At 46.6% G+C, this 19,193-nt stretch overlaps 1 long non-coding RNA gene across 1 annotated transcript in view; it reads right to left on the reverse strand.

Moving 5' to 3' along the window:
* Positions 1 to 18,472, reverse strand: part of LOC103693111 (uncharacterized) — a 45,654-nt gene extending 27,182 nt beyond the window's left edge. The window contains exon 1 of the long non-coding RNA XR_015627294.1: positions 18,422 to 18,472. This is a non-coding gene — a long non-coding RNA (uncharacterized LOC103693111). The remainder of the gene's footprint in view (positions 1 to 18,421) is intronic.
* Between the last annotated feature and the right edge of the window lie 721 nt (positions 18,473 to 19,193).

The following is a 19,193-nucleotide window of genomic DNA, read 5'->3' on the forward strand; positions in this document are numbered from 1 at the left end:
GGACACTGTGGTTAGGACAAATCGGCAACCAACAGATTGGGAAAAGATCTTTACCAATCCTACAACAGATAGAGGCCTTATATCCAAAATATACAAAGAACTCAAGAAGTTAGACCGCAGGGAGACAAATAACCCTAGTAAAAAATGGGGTTCAGAGCTAAACAAAGAATTCACAGCTGAGGAATGCCAAATGGCTGAGAAACACCTAGAGAAATGTTCAACATCTTTAGTCATAAGGGAAATGCAAATCGAAACAACCCTGAGATTTCACCTCACACCAGGGAGAATGGCTAAGATCAAAAACTCAGGTGACAGCAGATGCTGGCAAGGATGCGGAGAAAGAGGAACACTCCTCCATTGTTGGTGGGATTGCAGACTAGTACAACCATTCTGGAAATCAGTCTGGAGGTTCCTCAGAAAATTGGACATTGAACTGCCTGAGGATCCAGCTATACCTCTCTTGGGCATATACCCAAAAGATGCCCCAACATATAAAAAAGACACGTGCTCCACTATGTTCATCGCAGCCTTATTTATAATAGCCAGAAGCTGGAAAGAACCCAGATGCCCTTCAACAGAGGAATGGATACAAAAAATGTGGTACATCTACACAATGGAATATTACTCAGCTATCAAAAACAATGACTTTATGAAAGTCGTAAGCAAATGGTTGGAACTGGAAAATATCATCCTGAGTGAGGTAACCCAATCACAGAAAAACACACATGGTATGCACTCATTGATAAGTGGCTATTAGCCCAAATGCTTGAATTACCCTAGATGCCTAGAACAAATGAAACTCAAGACGGATGATCAAAATGTGAATGCTTCACTCCTTCTTTAAAAGGAGAACAAGAATACCCTTGGCAGGGAATAGAGAGGCAAAGATTAAAACAGACACAGAAGGAACACCCATTCAGAGCCTGCCCCACATGTGGCCCATACATATACAGCCATCCAATTAGACAAGATGGATGAAGCAAAGAAGTGCAGGCCGACAGGAGCCAGATGTAGATCTCTCCTAAGAGACACAGCCAGAATACAGCAAATACAGAGGCGAGTGCCAGCAGCAAACCACTGAACTGAGAATAGGACCCCCGTTGAAGGAATCAGAGAAAGAACTGGAAGAGCTTGAAGGGGCTCGAGACCCCATATGTACAACAATGCCAAGCAACCAGAGCTTCCAGGGACTAAGCCACTACCTAAAGACTATACATGGACTAACCCTGGACTCTGACCTCATAGGTAGCAATGAATATCCTAGTAAGAGCACCAGTGGAAGGGGAAGCCCTGGGTCCTGCTAAGACTGAACCCCCAGTGAACTAGATTGTTGGGGGGAGGGTGGCAATGGGGGGAGGATGGGAAGAGGAACACCCATAAAGAAAGGGAGGAGGAGGGATTAGGGGGATGTTTGCCCGGAAACCGGGAAAGGGAATAACACTCGAAATGTATGTAAGAAATACTCAATTTAATAAAAAAAAAAAAGAAAGAAAAACAGAAGCAAAGATCAACCGCAAAAAAAACAGAGCATGTGCGGTAAAGGGACCAGACACTCAAGTTCAGTCTGAATCAGCCACACACAGTGGCCACCCTTGGTCACAGTACCATCATCAATGCCTGTCGGTTGAGCAAATTACCTGTCGTCTGTTTGTCTTGGGAGGATGGAGACCGGGGGCATGCATGTGAGAACTAGATATGTCTGAGTGAGAGGGGAGAAGCTCAAGTCCACGTCTGTGTAGTAGAATGTCAACAAGCAATGCCTAAAGCAGAAGAATAGAGAACCTCACCAGATCATGTGAACATGTATTGAACAAGTCCATTTTAAACATTACAAGGAATTTTTCATGCAAGGAAGCAAACGAAGGCTAATATCACCAGACATTACAAAGTGTAGTCTACTGTGCGCTTGAAACTCTTTAATGTTCAAGAAGTTCGGAGCAAATACCTAACAAGAGCACCACATGGTACTGGAATATGGAGCTACCGTTTCTCAACCATAGGTGCAAACCACGGGAGTTCATCTCTGGGTCTCAGTTTTCTCATTTGTAACATAAGGATAAAGGGGGGCTGACGGTGGATGGCTCAATGGCTGAGAGTACTGGCTGTTCTTCCAGAGGGCCTGGGTTGCATCCCCAGATCACACATGGCTGCCCACAGCAATCTGTAACACCAGTCCCTGAGGACCTAATCTGACGCCCTCCTCGGCTCTCCGGGACCATTGCACACGTGGTGCACAGACACGCATGCAGGCAAACACCCATATACACACAATTAAAATATTTTTTTTAAAAATAGGGATGGCAGTATTTATGGCACATGATGATGGTCTTTAAGATAAATGTGGCTATTATCCAGGTGCCAAGTGCCGGTGCGTCTCAATAGGTATTTACTTACTGTCAATCAAGGCAATTCCTTGCCTTCTTTTCTCTTCCCGACAAACATCTCCTCTCACCCTTTACCTGTCAGAGATCGATTTTGCTTCTGTATTCTTTTGCTGTTTCTCCCAACATTTTTATGTGTCCCCTACCTCAGCTCACCCAGAGACTCAGGTTCATGATTCATGTGCTCGCAAGGAGCACTGGGAAAAGGGCTGACTCAAACTTCCTTTCCACCCCTCATGGATGGAAGGGGTTCTTCTTGTCCTGGTCTCTAACTCTATGTGCTCCGCACCCCACCCTTGCACAGCCATTTTTACTTCCAACCTTCTCGTCAGTCCTCCCGACCCAGTCCTTAGCCCCAGTCATGTTTCTTGCCTTTCTCTTTCCCTGTCTTCAGGTTTGCTTGACTTTATGTGAATGGGTAAATGCCTGCAAGTATATCTGTGCTCCACTTGTGTGCCTGGTGACCTCAGAAGTCACAAGAGGGTGCCAGCTCCCTGGAATTGGAGTTAAGGTTGGTTATGATCCTCCATGTGGGTGCTGAGAGTCACTATCCCATAAGCCTGGAGTGGAGAGACAGAGCAATCTAGAGAGGGCTGGATGGGGATTTCCTGGGAAAGGAGCCGACTTTCTCACTGGGCCTTTAGCTGCACAGGAATATTGACATGCCATGTCCCCGGCCTCATTCCTCACTAAACGCTAGCTAAGTTTCCCCAGACCCTACATAGTGTTCATGTCTCAGCACCTGTCCCAAACATTTCCTTGCCTATTCGAGCAACTAAACAAGAGATTGGATTCTTATAGCTCATATTCGAGGCTCATAGCTCGAATTCTAGAAAAATTCTTCACCAGGTGAATAGATGGCAGTTTTATCTTAAAGGTAAATGAGAATTGTTTGAGTAGAAACAGAGTGAGGAATATTTGCCAACCATGTTTCCAAGTAAGGACTTATATAGAGAACATCTACTTTAAATTTTAATTTTAATTTATGTGCACGTGTGTGCATGTGAGTGGGCACATGTGCCAGGGCACACATGTGCAGATGAGAGGACATTTTGTGGAAGTTGGTTCTCTCCTTCTACTCTGCACATCCTGTGAATTGAACTCAGATCACCAGGCTTGGCAGCAAGCATCCTTATCCACTGAGCCATCTTGCTGGCCCCAAGGATGTATACTTTTTAGAAATTTCAAAAACTTACATGTAGGCACACTATAACATGTAGAGCCTGGTCTACGAAGTGAATTCCAGGACAGTTAGAGCTACACAGAGAAGCCCTGTCTCAAGACGAAAACAAAACAAACAACAAAAAAAGAAAGGAAGCAAGGCAGACAGACAGACAGACAGACAGACAGAGAAAAGAAAGGTTAAATAGTAAGGATGAGAAAAACCATGCATATAACGGACGTGAGTTATGAGAGAGGACCTAAAGCGGACTGGCTTTCCGGTTCTGACTCTGTTGTGGGTTCCTCTTATTGGCAGACATATGCATATGTGCCTAGACATATACTAGATAGTGGAAGTGTGCGATCCACTGGGAAGCTCCCCAGTTTTGGAATGGCTAGTCTAACTGTATAGAAGTTCATTGAAATATATAGACTTGGAGTCTGATTAATCTGTGTGTGTGCGATATTTTCTGTACTCGGGTTTATAATAAACAAACAAGAAAGCAAACAATATTATTTCTAAAGCTTTTCAAGACTCAACAATCCAGTTTGGAAGTGAGCAAAAACAGGAGCTACTTCAGCAAAGAGGTAAAGATGGGCAGGTGAAGGGATGCTCAGCCTTGTAGCCAAGGAGATGCAACCTGAAGACACAATGACGCGCCTGAGAATGGTCCAAGCAAGAAAGAGTGAGGGTTCTAAGTATGGGATGGTGCAGCCAGTGCTGGAGTATAAGGGCTGGAAAGATGCTCGTTGGTTAAGGACACTTGCTGCTCTTCCTGAAGACCTGAGTTCAGTTCCCAGCTCCCATATCAGGGTGCTCACAGATGCCTCCAAAATCACCACTAGAGGATTTGATGCCCTCTTCTGGCCTCTACAGGTGCCCACATACATACAGCATTCATGCACATGCATGGCACACATGCACATGAACACACACACACACACACACACACACACACACACACACACTTTTTTAATTTTTGTAAAAAAAATTTAAAGAAAAGATGTAATGGCTTTGTAGCAATTTGGTAGGTTCTTGGTCTAAACACAAACCACGTGACTCAGAGCGCCAAGAGTAGCTACCTCAGTCCAATGGCTCACTGTGACTGCTCTCAGCAGCTCCACTTGTTACAGTCCCAGACTACAACACCAACTGAACAGCAGATGAACCTCCATGTGAACTTGCCACATCAAGTGTGGACTGTGACTCGGCCTTATTCAGGTTGTTTACCTTTTCAAAAGAACGAAATGTCAACGGAAGGAACTGGGTGACCCTTAAGGACATGCCAGATGAAGAAAAGAATCTTGTCCCAAAAGGCCACATGCTTTGTAAGTCCACTTGTGGCTAATAACACCTTAAGATGGCACACTGGGGATGGGGGAAGGGAGTGTAGGGGGAGGGAGAGGAGCAAAGGACGTGTGGCGCCCCTTGCTGCCATCTTTCTGAGATGCAGCAAGAAAGGCCTGGGTCTTTCTGAGAACCTATAATTATTTCAAGGTAAGCGGCTAAATGACTTTCTTAGTAATCAGAATAATGTTATTATTACACATGGTAAAAGCAAAGGCCTTGTGTCTGGGCTGGTGAGAGTGACGGAAGGGAAGTGCACACTGGGCACACAGAAGGGCTCCAACCGATACACACATCTGGAGGCTGGGATCTAAACACCTGCTCTGGTTAATCCCCAAACGACCTCTTGTCATGGTAAAATCAGGGACAAAGAATGATGAGCCTCAAATATCTTCTCAGGATAGTCATGCTCTGTGTTTGTGCGTGTGCATACATGTGCATGTGTGTCTGTATATAAGTGGGCATGCGTGTTTACACAAGTGGGGGTGCATTCACCCAGGCATGATCGTGTAGAGGCCAGTGGTTGACATCAAATGACTTCAGTTGCTCTCCTGAGTCTCTCATTGAACCTGGAGCTCATCCTTTTGGCTGGACTGCCTGGACAGCACTGCACACCAAGCTGCCTCTCCAACCCTGCTTATGCCTCACAGAGGGACAGAGCGACTTTATAGGGAAGAAACCTGGCAAATCCTCCCGCCACCAGCTAAGCAATCAAGTCACCTCCCTATAAAGGGACACATCCATGTTGGCTCCTTACCCATAGGATGCTCCAAGAAAGGGCAGCTGACCAAACTTAGAATTTAACCCGGTGGCAATGGCACCACAAAAAACCCAGGAGAGAGTCCTACAGAGTAAGGGGAGGGCTTGCTTCAAACAAGGAACCAAAGACTGTTTCCCCTTAGAGATGAAACATGCTGAAGTACTCAGAGGCTGAGAGACTGGAGCGCACGTTCAACTCCAGAGAACTAATACACACCTGTGTACATATGTACCACACAAACGTACATACATGTGTCTATCTACAATACACATGTGTAAAAAGAGACATATAAAGCAAATCCGACATGTTAACGTTTAGGAATTTCTGGTGTGCTTTTGTAATCCCTTTAAAAATCGGAAAGTATTTTTAATACAGCTTAAAACACAAAAGCCAATGGGGAAAGTGTTACTAAGACTCTCCACATATCCTCCTAACTCCTGGTCTACACGATGGCTTGCAGCTGGCTCTGAGTTGATTTCCTCACGGAGGCTGTGTGGCCGGGATGACAGTATGACGTGGTGTTGTCATTGGGTGAGAGTTCAGTGTGTCTCCCTCCTGCCCCTTCATCGAGGCGGTGGAAAGGCAAGGCCTGCTCTGGCCCGGTCAGGGAGGAAGAAGAGATTTCTGGATGGCCTAATCTTGCTTTAGTGAATTTTTAGAGGAACTGGAAGGCTCAGTAGGACACAGGCTGCCTAGAAAGTCAGATTTCTCTTCCTGTGGGTCACACCATGCACACAGCCAAGGTGGAGTGACCAGAGATTCAAACTGAAGCTTGGCCAGTATGTAGGGCCAATGTGGCCCCTTCTGCTTCTCAGAGGAAGTGGTTGAAGGCTGTGACGGATAAAGGTCTCCATTACCCCTGGATGACTCACTACATATTACACAGCCCCGAACAAGGAGTCAAAAAGACAGAGTCTGATCTCCATGCTGAACTAGCTAGATGGCCACAAACAAAAACCCTGACACTTCCAGAGTTCAGTTTCCTCATGCAACAAATATAACTAATAAAATCCATTTTTAACCTCTGCAGGATCTCACTGTATAGCCAAGGCTGGCCAGGAACTTTTAACTCTCTTGCCTCAGCTACACGAGTGCGAGAATCATGGGTGTATGTCAGTGTACCAGGCTTCTCTCAGAGGTAGCTTGGAAGGACACAAGTAGAGAGTTTCTCTGGACACAGAGTATGTAGGTATTTGCCTTAGTTAGGGCTACTATTGCTGTACTGTAACACTATGGTCAAAGAAACCATATGGAGAGAAAAGGGTTTTTCAGTTTACACTTCCACATCACAATTCATCATCAAAGGAGGTGAGGGCAGGAACTCAAGCAGGGCAGGGACCTGGAGGCAGCAGCTAATGCAGAAGCCATGGAACAGTGCTGCTTACTACCCCATGCCCCGTGGCTTGCTTGGCCTGCTTTTTATAGAACCCAGGAACATCTGCCCTGGGATGGCATCACCCACAATGGGCTGGGCCCTCCCCCATCAATCACTAATTAAGAAAATGTCCTACGGGATTGCCTTCAGCCCAGTCTTATAGAGGCATTTCTCTCAATTGAGGCTCCCTCCTCTCTGATGACTCTAGCTTCTGTCAAGTTGACATAAAATTAGCCAGGCCAGTTCACTCATTCATTTATTCACCTAACATCTAGCCAGCTTCATATCCACTCATTGCTCTCATTCTGTCATACATACATACACACACACACACACACACACACACACACACACACACACTGTCTACACATAGATCCAACATACATACACCATCTATATACATACATACATGCACTGTCTACTCACACATCCAACATCCACCCATTGTTCTCATTCTGTCATCCATACATCTTATATCCATATATATATATACACACATACATATATATACCATCTATTACATACATAACATACATACACCATTTACTACAGTAATACATACTTACACACATATGCCATCCACTCACACATCCAATATCCAGCTATTTTTCTCATTATGTCATACACACACACGCACACACACACACACACACACACACACACACACACACGTCTACTCACACATCCAACAGCCACCCATCTATCCATTCATTCAGCTCTCTTACTCTGTTATCCTTAGACCCATCATCCATTCATACATCCTATACATCCATATACTGAACATCTAGCCACCACTATCCATTTAGTCATCTTACTCTGTCGTCCCTACATCCCTCCAGCCATCAACCATCCATCCAACATCCTTTCATCGCTCTGTCCATCTCTCATTCACCTAACAGTTGCTTAAGCATTGGGTGGTGCCAGGTGGTGGGGTGGGTTCTAGGAGTCAAGGATAAGCAGCACGCAATGCCAGGTCAAGGTTAGGATAAACGAGGACATAAGCTAAAGCAATTCTCTAAGAAGTCTCTGAAGAGCAGGTGTCATTGCAAGCAGAGAGTGGGGAGATGACGCTATTGAATACACTGACCCAAAGGGAAAGCACGGGGGGGGGGGGTAAAGGCTATGTGACTGACCAAGAGCCAGGAGCTGCATGTAAAAAGAACAGTGTGGTGGGGTGGGGTGGAGTGGGCGGGAGAGCAGGGAGGAGACTATGTAGGAAACAGAAGGCATAGCGAGGTATACAATAGCAGGACCTTGGGGGACACTATAGGCAGGACATGTCTTATGTCTCACTGTCTCAGCACTGCCATTCCAGGCAACCTCTAACCCTAGAGGAAGCCCTTCTCCCAACAAACCAGAATTCAATTGCTTTGTGCTTGTCAGAACTGGAGTGAATGGAGGCTTAGGCTGCCCAAGTCCAAGTTGGAAAGTAGGGTTAGCAGAGAAGCCACCATGCTGGGTCAGGATAGGGTGGTCAGAGACGGTGGTGTATGGCTGGGCTTTGCTACTCTGTGGCTTCTTCCTCTTCCCACCTTTTACCCCCACACCACCCCTGGCTTCACGCCCTATCACTAAATAGGAGTGAAAGGATAGGAGAGAGAGAGAGAGAGAGAGAGAGAGAGAGAGAGAGAGGAGAGAGCCATGAGTCTAATTTCTTTCCTTTGGTTTCTTCTTTGACTATTTAAGAACTGCAGCCAACTGAATGAACAACACCCGCCAACCCTGCCCATCAGAGTTCTAGCGTTTGCATACCCTATGAAAAGTTCCCAAAATCCCAACTGTCAAACAATCGTAGAAACAGCAGCTGGCAAAACCACGCCTCTGCTAGAGCATGAGGCAAATCATAGTCAGCTGAGGCAGACAGTCCAAAGCAGCCCCAAATCCCTACATCTGGGATTAAAACTAAAACACGTTTTTATAATATTTCTGTGGTTTTTTTCTTTTCTTTTCTTTTTCTTTTTTCGGAGCTGGGGACCGAACCCAGGGCCTTGAGCTTACTAGGCAAGCACTTATTTCTGTGTTTTTAAAGAAACCAAAAGTGTCACTACAGTGGTGCCCAGGAATGTGTGTCCCACTGGGATCTGTCTGGGTGCTCTGCCTTAGGAAAACACCCTTGCTCCTTTGCTGGCTATAGCAGGGCCAGGCTGGGCCTGAGTCCCAGGAAAGGGAGAGCTGGTACAGTCAGTCTCTCTGTGGCTTCCTTCCCTGGCTATCACTCCCTCTAGCTTTGGGCCCCTCCTCTGTGAGAAGAAAAGGTGGGTGAGCCAGCAAGCAGTTCTTGCTCTGGCATTCTCTAGGGGACCCACGTGTTTGTGCAAGCATGTTTTGTGTTCCAGATCTTTCTCCCACACAGGTGCCCAAGTGCCCAGCATCCCACCACCCAGAGATTTGGGCTCCTGTCTGCTCATATGCTTCCCCTCTGAGTCTCAGATCTCTGAGGAAATGGTGACAGCCACCAACCTTGATTGGTGCATTCTGTGCACCTGTGTAGCTTTGGGAGAAATTTGCTGATCCGATCTAAATCGGCAGCTGGGAGCAGAGCGCAGTGGGGCTGAGGTGAGGAGGTGTCAGAGCTGCAGGGGAGGGAAAGATGGCTTCTAAGGGGACATCAGAGGAGCCAGAGACACAGTTTTCGGGTCCTACAGCTGTGCTGGGAGTCTGCCCAGGGCCTAGGATGCTGGCTTGGGGATTTGTGCTTTATCTCCCGGATTTATTTTAAACCTTGCTACCTGCTGAGGCAGCAAATGAAAGTCAGACAAGTATTTAGTCAGTAGCTAAGGAAACCACCACCTCAGCCACCCACCTGCCTGTCTGCCACACACAAACCTCCTGTCTGACACCTCTAACCACTTTGCTTTCCGGTTATCACCTCTCACCACTGAGCCTAGTGGTCAAGTCCCTGAAAGGGGCCCCTGTTGGGCTGAACTCCTGCTAGGACCTGGAACCTCAGAGTCCTTCCATCTTTTTTCTCTCCCTACTGTCTCAGGGCAGAGCCTAAGGTGGTCCTATAGCACTCCCTGGCACCCGGGGCAAACTTTGGTCGTATAAAAACAGTAGTGTATTGTATTGGTTACTTTCCTTGTTGCTGCAACAAAATGTGAGAAAAACAAATTAAGAGTCAATAAGACGTTCATCAGGAAAAGGCGCTAGATGCTAAGACTGATAATGGGAGTGTGATCCCTGGACCCCCGTGGTAGGAGAGAACTGAGTCACACAAATTGTCCTTTGACCTACACACATGTATGGTACACACACACACACACATACACACACACACACACACACACACCAAATAAATAACATAATTAAAAATACTTTAAAGCAACTTAAGGAAGGAAACGCTTATTCCAGCTCACAGTTTGAGCATATAGTCCACAGATTCCATCACCATGCAAAAGTCACAGGGCAGCTGATCACACTGTTGCTGCAGTCAGGGAGCATGGAGACAGACAAGGGTGCTCAGCTGGTTCTACTTGGTCTTCGTCTGAGAGCCCAGCTGGTAGGTAAATGGATGCTGCTCGCACTTTGGGTGGGGCTTCACACCTCAGTTAGCACGATCCTTTATAGAGCAGCCCGGGGCGGGGGCGGGGGCGGGGGGAGTTGTTTCCATGGTTATTCTAAATCACATCAAATTTACAATCAATATCAGCTCTCAGGAGGGTCACCAATCCTCAGTGCAGTCCCTGGAAGAAGCCCTTGAGAGGTTGGTCTCCGTTATCCCTCCCTTCACTGTCAGCATCCTGCGGCAGCATGCCCAGGCTGGATACTCTGCTCCAAAGCCTACTACTCTCTGCTGTGGATGTGAGTCAACATCAGGGACCACATGACTGTCACTAAGAGGGTCTTTCCCCCTGTAACAGGCTGGGACTAGTCTAATTAATGGAAGGGCTTCAAAACAAAGTTTGAGTTTTTTTCTAAAGGTGGATAAACCCCTACCTGCCGCAGAAGCTGCTGTCTGTGAGCCCTGCAGACAGCAGATTTGTTGGCCTGACCATCAATCAGTGAATTGGTAATTTCTCTTACATGGCCTCTTACTGGTTCTACTTCATTGCCCCAAGGAGAGCAGCTCATGTCTAAGCAGCTCGTGTCTAACCTAAGCGTAACTTTCTTTCCATTTATTTATTTGTTTATTTTTGTTTTTACGTGCGTTGGTGTCTTGTCTGCATATATGAATGTGAAGGTGTCAGGTCCCCTGGAACTGGAGTTAGGCAATTGTGAGCTGCCGTGCGGGTGCTAGGAATTGAACACAGATCCTCTGGAAGAGCAGCCAGTGCTTTTAACTGCTGAGCCGTCTCTCTAGCCTAAAGCACAACTTCTCAATCTGTAGACCAGGGCACCTTCACTTTTTCCACACATGACCTCTGTTTGCTCAAGAAATGTTTGTGCAACCCCAGGTATATGTATATTAGACAGATATGCAAATACTGATAATAGGGTCTTATTGCTGTGAACAGACACCATGACCAATGTAAGTTTTATAAAGGACAACATTTCATTGGGGCTGGCTTACAGGTTCAGAGGTTCAGTCCGTTACCATCAAGGCGGGAGCATGGCAGCATCCAGGCAGGCATGGTGCAGGACCAGCTGAGTTCTACATCTTCGTCCGAAGGAAGCCAGGACAGACTGACATCCCCAGGCAGCTAGGAGGAGGGTCTCGAAGTCCACTCCCACAGTGACACACGTCCTCCAACAAGGCCACACCTTCTGATAGTGCCACTCCCTGGGTCAAGCATGTGCAAACCATCACATATATCTTGAAGAATTCTATTTTAAAACAATTCTTTGGTGAGCAGATAATTTTATCATTTATTAAAGACAAGCAAACTGTTATGCTAATGAGATGGGTATGTTTATTTGCATAAATCCTTAAATCTTAACTGAACGTTTGATGCTGCAGGACATTGATCAGAGTTGATCAATATTTTGATCGTGGTCATCAGTGATGAGAATATCACTTCACATAAATCCCTACTTTACAAAATGGCAGAAGTATGTTTAGGGCCATTTCAGAAATCTTTGGAAATTCTGTCGTAATCCAATGCCAAAATTAATTCAGATTTTTTTTTAAATAAAACTAAAGTCAGCAATGCAAACAGCAGTTTTTAAAAACCAATACCATGTAAAGAGGTATGAGTCTGACACTTACATGCCGAGGAGTGATGGTAGGAAAACAGTAAAGGTGTTTGTTTTCTGTAATTAATCCCTCAGGTTTGTAGACAGGCAGAAAACTCCCATAGAGTGAGTGGGGTGCTTCAAGGTGCACAACCTTCTGCAGTTGGAGCTGAGGTGCTTCAGGCCTGGCTCATTTGTGGGCGTTCCATGCACAGTGACGTGTTCTGTGTAAAGTGGGTACTGTGTGTTCAGCGAGAGGCTACAGTAAAGTTGTAGATGAACGCTTCCAGAAACACGTTGGATTCATTTTGAATTTGATTTTGTTTTTTTGGTTAATATTTGGCTGTTGAGAGTTGGAAATCTTTTTTCTATTACCAGATTTCTTGCTAACCTTCAATTATGCAGCTCCATGGGGAGATGGCCTGGTCAGTAAAGTGTCTACTGTGCCAGTCTGAGGACCTGAATTTAGTCCCCCAGAACCCATATTTGCCTTTGTGGTAGGCGTGTCTGAAACTTTAGCTCAGGAATAGTAGACACGGAAGTTCTGAAGCTCAGTTGTCAGCAGCAGGTCTAGCCAAACTCTAGGTTTAGTGAGAGATCCTGTCTCAAAAAATAAGGGCGGTGGGTGAGAAGGTGGCTCAGTAATTAAAACACATGTCATGCAAGAAACAGCATGGGTTCTCAAGTCCAGAAGCCATGTAAATTCAGGGTGGGCACTGCAGCTCACTCATCTGTAACTCCAGCCCCAGAACTTGGAGTTGAAATCCCCAAAGCAAGCTGCCTAGGGAGACTAGCCTTACCAGTGAGCTCAGGGCTTGACTCAGAAACCCCGTCTCAAAAGAGCAATGTGGAAGAGTGATTGAGGAAAATTTCCAGATTTAACCTTGGGCCTCCACATGCACACTACCACAGTGCATAAACACATGTGTGCATGCATATCTACACACACATGCATATATACACCAACATACCCACACATGTATGTACACAGTCAAGAGACACCCCTGTTGTTAGGTCTCCCCTCCATGGTCCTTTGCTACCTCCCCTCTGTGAGGACCTGTGTTATCCATGTTGCCACTTTCAGGCAAGGCTCTTAAACACTGAGACCATAAGCCTCTCCTCATTCGTCTTTGGAACACACACAGCACCCAGCGCACAGGGTTCCAAACGAGTCTCTTAGTGGAATGTGTGAGACAGGGGTTCCCCATGTTTCTCAAGAACTTGAAGAGCTGATGCTCCAGTCATCTCAAGGCTGGCTGATGGGACAGCTCACTGGGCAGAGTTCTAAAGAACAAGCTGCCTCAAGAACAGAGCCACCAGTAACTGAGAGCTTCTGAGAACTCAAGTTACCCTTGATTAAAATCCCATTGGGAATTTGTAGTCTGAAGGCAAGAAAATCCTCCTTTTGGAATATGAGAGACAGCATCGCTTTAGAGGTTTAGCATCCAAGATAGCAGGAATATCAGAAGACACAAGTGAAGACGGTGGAGGAGAGGTAGCAGAGAAATAATCACATTTGAGCATCCGCAGAGCCAAAAACCAGTACTGAGGGGCGAAGACACCATGTAGACAGGGAAATAAATGGGAAATTTCAAAGCATATTTGGAAGAAGTCTCTACACATTTCTAGAAAAAAAAACAATATATCTTCGTGTGTGTGTGTGTTTGTGTGTGTGTGAGCACGCGTGCATGCGTACATGTTTGCATGCACATACGCATGCATATGTACTGGCCAGATGTTGACCATTGCTCTCCACCTTTTTTTTCTCCTGGAAGTCATGAATTGGTTAGACTGGCTGGCCTGTGAGCTCCAGGGATCCTCCTGTCTCCGTTGCCAGCATGGAGATTATATGCACATAATACCGTGCCCAGCACACGCAGATCCTCTTCATTGCCGTCTCAGCATCCCAGAGCCTTAACTTAATTCGCTAATCAATTTGTAGCCATCAGATGGGCATCGCAGTTCTCAACAGAAGCTATGGAGACCAGGTAACAATGGCCACGGTATGCATGATGCTGACTGCGAATTAACCAGTGCTAACTAATGCGCACTGTCAACACAGATATTGGTTGATAAGTCTTCATAGCAACTCCATGACCGAGGCACTATTGCTCTCTCAGGTTAAAGATGAGAAGAATGAAGGACCAGATCCAGAGTTTTGCTGGGTTTAATAAATGTAAAATTAAGACTTAAACCTTGAACCATTAAGATGCCTCAATCAGTAAAATGCTTGCTTCAGGAGCCAGAGCACCAGAGCTCCACCACCAGAACCTACCTAAAACAGTGATCACAGCAGTGTACACTTGTAATCCCAGCCCTGGTAAGATTGTAGGTAGACAGACAGATCCCTGGGGCTCGCTGTCCAACCATCCCTGCCTACTTGCTAAAGTTCCAAGCCAATGGAAGACGCTGTATCAGACCCAAAAGTAGACACGGGAGGAACAACTCCTGGGGTTGTCCTTTGTCATACTTAGTTGTCAACGCGATACACTTGGGAGAGGTGGGGCTCAGCTGAGGAACTGCCTTTGTCACATTGGCCTGTGGTTCTATCTATGGGGGTATCTTTTTCATCGCTAATTGCTATAGGAAGGCCCCGTCCACTGTGGGTTGTGCCACGCCTGGGAAGCTGAACCTAGGCTGTGTCAAAAAGCAGGCTGAGCAAGCCAGGCGAACCAAGCCTGTGAGTAATGTTCCTCCATGGCCGCTGCCTCCATTCCTGCCTTGGGTTCTAGGCCTGACTTCCCTCGATGATGAACTATTATCCAGAAGTGTGAGAGATAAAGCCAACCCTCTTCTTCCCAAGTTGCTTTGGAACTGTGCTTTATTACAGCAACAAAGAAGCAAACCAAGACATCCTCTGATGGTACACAGGCATGGTGCATATGTGTGCATGCACACACACACACACACACACACACACACACACACACACACAACACACACACACAGGATGAGGCTTTGACTTTCTTCACCACACTCCATCTCTACCAGACAAGCTCACATAGTTTTAAACCTGGAATTCTATATCCAGCCAAACTGTCAATCAAGAGTGAAGGAAAAGAGAAATCACATTCAGACAAGACTCAGACATTTATTTCTCATGCCTCCTCTTTGAGAAGTTATTTGAAGATGTATTCCAGCCAAATTGACTTGGAAACCATAAAGACTCTAGTCATGGGATAAAAAAAATTAATCCGGATTCTAATGTAAGGAATTCCAGAATGCTCTATGGGGACTGGTGTAGGAAAGCCCCCAGATAAACAAGAATGGAGAATCAGACACACAGAATTACACTGGACAGAAGAAAGATTGACTCTGAGAAATATATGAAAGAAGGCCAGAAGATGTTAGGAGTCATGAAGAGATATGTGTTTGCTGCAGGAGAGCCGGTGGGAAATGCCAGTCAACGGAAGCTAGGGTTGATAAGAGCCCAGAATTACAATGTGCTTCAAACAGTGGGATGACCACATAATAAAGTACCAGGTATTTCAAAGAGCTAAAAGGAAGGATGTTTTATAGCTTTTAGCATACAGAAATATCAAATGTTTGAGGAAATAGGATAAATAACCCAGTTTAGACAATAGTACATGGAGACTATGCAGTACTCAGGAGCGTGCATGACTGCCTTTGCTTATGTGTCAATTAATGTATGCAGTATCTGTGTGTACATGAATAACTTGTATGTTTGTTATATATTTGCATGCACGTACACACCAGCAACAGCAATTTAGTTTTTCTTTTGCCTTCTTCTCTCTGGGTGTCTGACTGTGGAGAGGCTCTCTGCTTCTAAGGACCTATGAGATTAGATTTGATTTATTAAGATAAGCAGAAATAATTTGGGCTATCGGGATAATTCAGAAGGTAAAGGTGTTTCCCATTAAGGCTAATGACTCATATGGTAGAAGGGGAGAACCTCTGACCTCCAACACACAGACACACAGACACACAGACACACAGACACGCAGACACACACACCCCGCACACAGACGCACACAGACACACACAGATACACACAGATACACACACACACCCCGCACACAGACACACACACACACACACGCAGAGACACACACACACACACAGGCACACACAGACGCACACAGATGCACACGGACACACACAGACGCACACAGACATACACACCCCGCACACAGACACACACACACACACACACACACATGCAGAGACGCACACAGATGCACACAGACACACACAGACACACAGACACACACAGACACACACACACCGCACACAGACACACACACACGCAGAGACACACAGACATACACAGACACACACAGACGCACACAGACACACACACCCCGCACACAGACACACACAGACACACACAGACGCACACAGACACACACAGACGCACACAGACGCACACAGACACACAGACACACACAGACACACACACCCCGCACACAGACACACACACACACACACATGCAGAGACACACACAGACACACAAACACACACACAGAGACACACACACATATACACACGCAGAGACACACAGACATACACAGACACACTCACACGCACACAGACGCACACACACACACACACACACACGCAGACACACACACAGAGACACACATACACAGACATACACAGACACATAGACACACACACGCAGACATACACAGACACATAGACACACACACACGCAGACATACACAGACACACACACACACACACTGTAAAAAATATTCTAAAATATTCTAAGAATGATCTGTTCACCTGGGAGACCCTACTCACAGTCACAAAGTTCCTCCAGATACTGAGCATTAGGGGGACGTATGGGAGCTGAGGCTGTATTATCTTTTGAGGCTTCAACTTGTGGTCCCCTTTGGCTCAGGCCCAATCTCCCCCAGTATCAGGGATGGTGAACTCACTCCTCTTAGGAGACCCTTACGCTCTGAGGCTACGGAGACTGAGGCTTGGGTGTCTCCTAAGAGCTTCCCTGTGGTCTAAATGCAATGGGAAATCTGAGTCCTACAGATAGACTTAAGTTCTAGCCATGGGGCCAGCAAGGAAAGATTGCGAAGAAACTCCTTGGGAAGTGGGTGCTGATGGACATCAGGGCCTTGGCCACTGGGGCAGCCAGTTGGATCCTTCCAGGTACCTGATCTCCAGGCCTGTGAGTCCTTCCAGAGGGTGTTAAATTAGGATCCCCTTGTCCTATATCCAAGGCAGATATAGGGAGGGATAAAGGTTCCTCAGTCTTAGGTGAGGTGTTTTCTCTGTGTGCCTCAGTTTCTTCACCAATATAATGGGAACAGCGATATTTGGAGCCTAGGTTTGTGGCAAGACAAGGACAAGATACAGATCAGCTTTCTGGCAGAATTCCCACGCTGTATGAAAGGCAGTTCATAGTGCAGCTCCCACAGGCCACATCCTGCAGTGACCTTTTCTGACCCAGCTGCTCCCTGGTGCTCAGCTCAGATTTCTCCGTGTCTTTGTTTCAGTTGCGCGCTGTCTGTCTCCCTAAGGGCATCAGCCTTTCTCTTGTCCAGATGTGCTTGTGCTTCTGTATCTCAGCTGGGCACAAAAGGTGTTCAGGAATCATCTCTGCCCCAGGAATTCCTTCCTGAGACACCTGTCACCGTCACACCTACCTGTCTGCATTTCTTTTCAACAACAACAACAACAAAGGAAAAAAACCCATACCCTGGAAAACAAAGCAGCTGATGGGAGAAAGGGGTTTATTTCAGTGTAGGATTCCAGGCTACATTCCATCACTGTTGGGAAGCCAAGGCTGGACCTTCCATCACGCCCACAGCCAGGAGCCTGGAGAACTGATACACACACGCTCACTGACTTGTTTACTGTGCTCAGCTGACTTCTCATCCTTTACACAGTCGGGAGAGCACAAACCTAGGAAATGTTTCTGCACAGAGTGTTCTGGGCTTTCTCACATCAGTGAACTGAAATATGGCAATTCCCGACAGACATGCCCACGGGCCAGCCTGAAACAGGCAACCCCTAGTTAAGATTCTCTTCCTTGGTTCTAGCTTGCATGGAGTTAGCAGTTGAAGCTAACCATCACATCACCTCCGTGGAGTTCACCTCAGACCTCTCCGTGTGTGTTCCTTTACACTTCATAACAGCCATGGGAGGCAGGAATTCTGGTTGTGCCCATTTTGTGGGTGAAGGAACCCGGGATGTGGAAACCATTCTAATCAGGAGACATAGAGGCACCGGAGTTTCTGGTCTCCCTATCAGGACCTCTTTCTGAGAAAAATGAAAGCCATCAGGGTCTGAGGCCAGAACTCACCCCAAAGAATGTGTCACCTTCACCTTCTTGCTCGTCTCCTGGGGCCTGTGCACCGAGTGCTGGCTTTGATGAGTTTATATTTTCTGAACTGGGGGTGTGGCTTACCGTTGGTTCTGTTCACAGGAAACAGAATCCTTCTGGCAGGGGAAAACCTGGCACTCCTTTATGTTATGGGGTTAGGGCAGAAGACAGAAGAAGTGTGGGAAAGGGCAATCAAAGGCTGCTTTGGCCTCCAATGATGTCACATGTGCCTGCTTAGTCACTCAGCATATGACAGAATAGATATCGCCACCTCCCTGTGGAATGTCCATGCTGGCCTGAGGACTCCAGGCTCTGCTCTTACTCAGAGCTCCCTCCTCATCCCCTCCCACTCTGTGAAAAGATGAGAGCTTTTTCCCAGCCCCACCCCTCTTCTCCTGCAGAGTCTGTCCCCTAACGATCTTCCCCTTAAGGATCTGCTGGCAACCAGTTGGGGATCCCTCTCCAGCCTGCCCAGGAGATCTTCCACCTTCACGGAGCAGTGTGTACCACGGAGGAATGCAGGATGTGTTAACAGTGGTGGGATTCTGGGCACCTAAGGGTCAGGCTTGTGAGTAGCATCTGGCAGATTTCTTCCTAGTCCCCAGAAGCCGATATCATGCATGTCTTGTTGGCAGCATTCATGCCTACCCTCTTCATAGCTCATTGACAAGACTGGTCGGTACCTCAGTAGAGTGGGTTCCAAGAGTCAGACCTTGTCAGCTCTGCTGCTGGCCTCCTTGATAATGGCAGG

The sequence above is a fragment of the Rattus norvegicus genome, chromosome 8 (genome assembly GCF_021556685.1).
Source record: "Rattus norvegicus strain SHRSP/BbbUtx chromosome 8, alternate assembly SHRSP_T2T, whole genome shotgun sequence".
Lineage (NCBI taxonomy): Eukaryota > Metazoa > Chordata > Mammalia > Rodentia > Muridae > Rattus > Rattus norvegicus.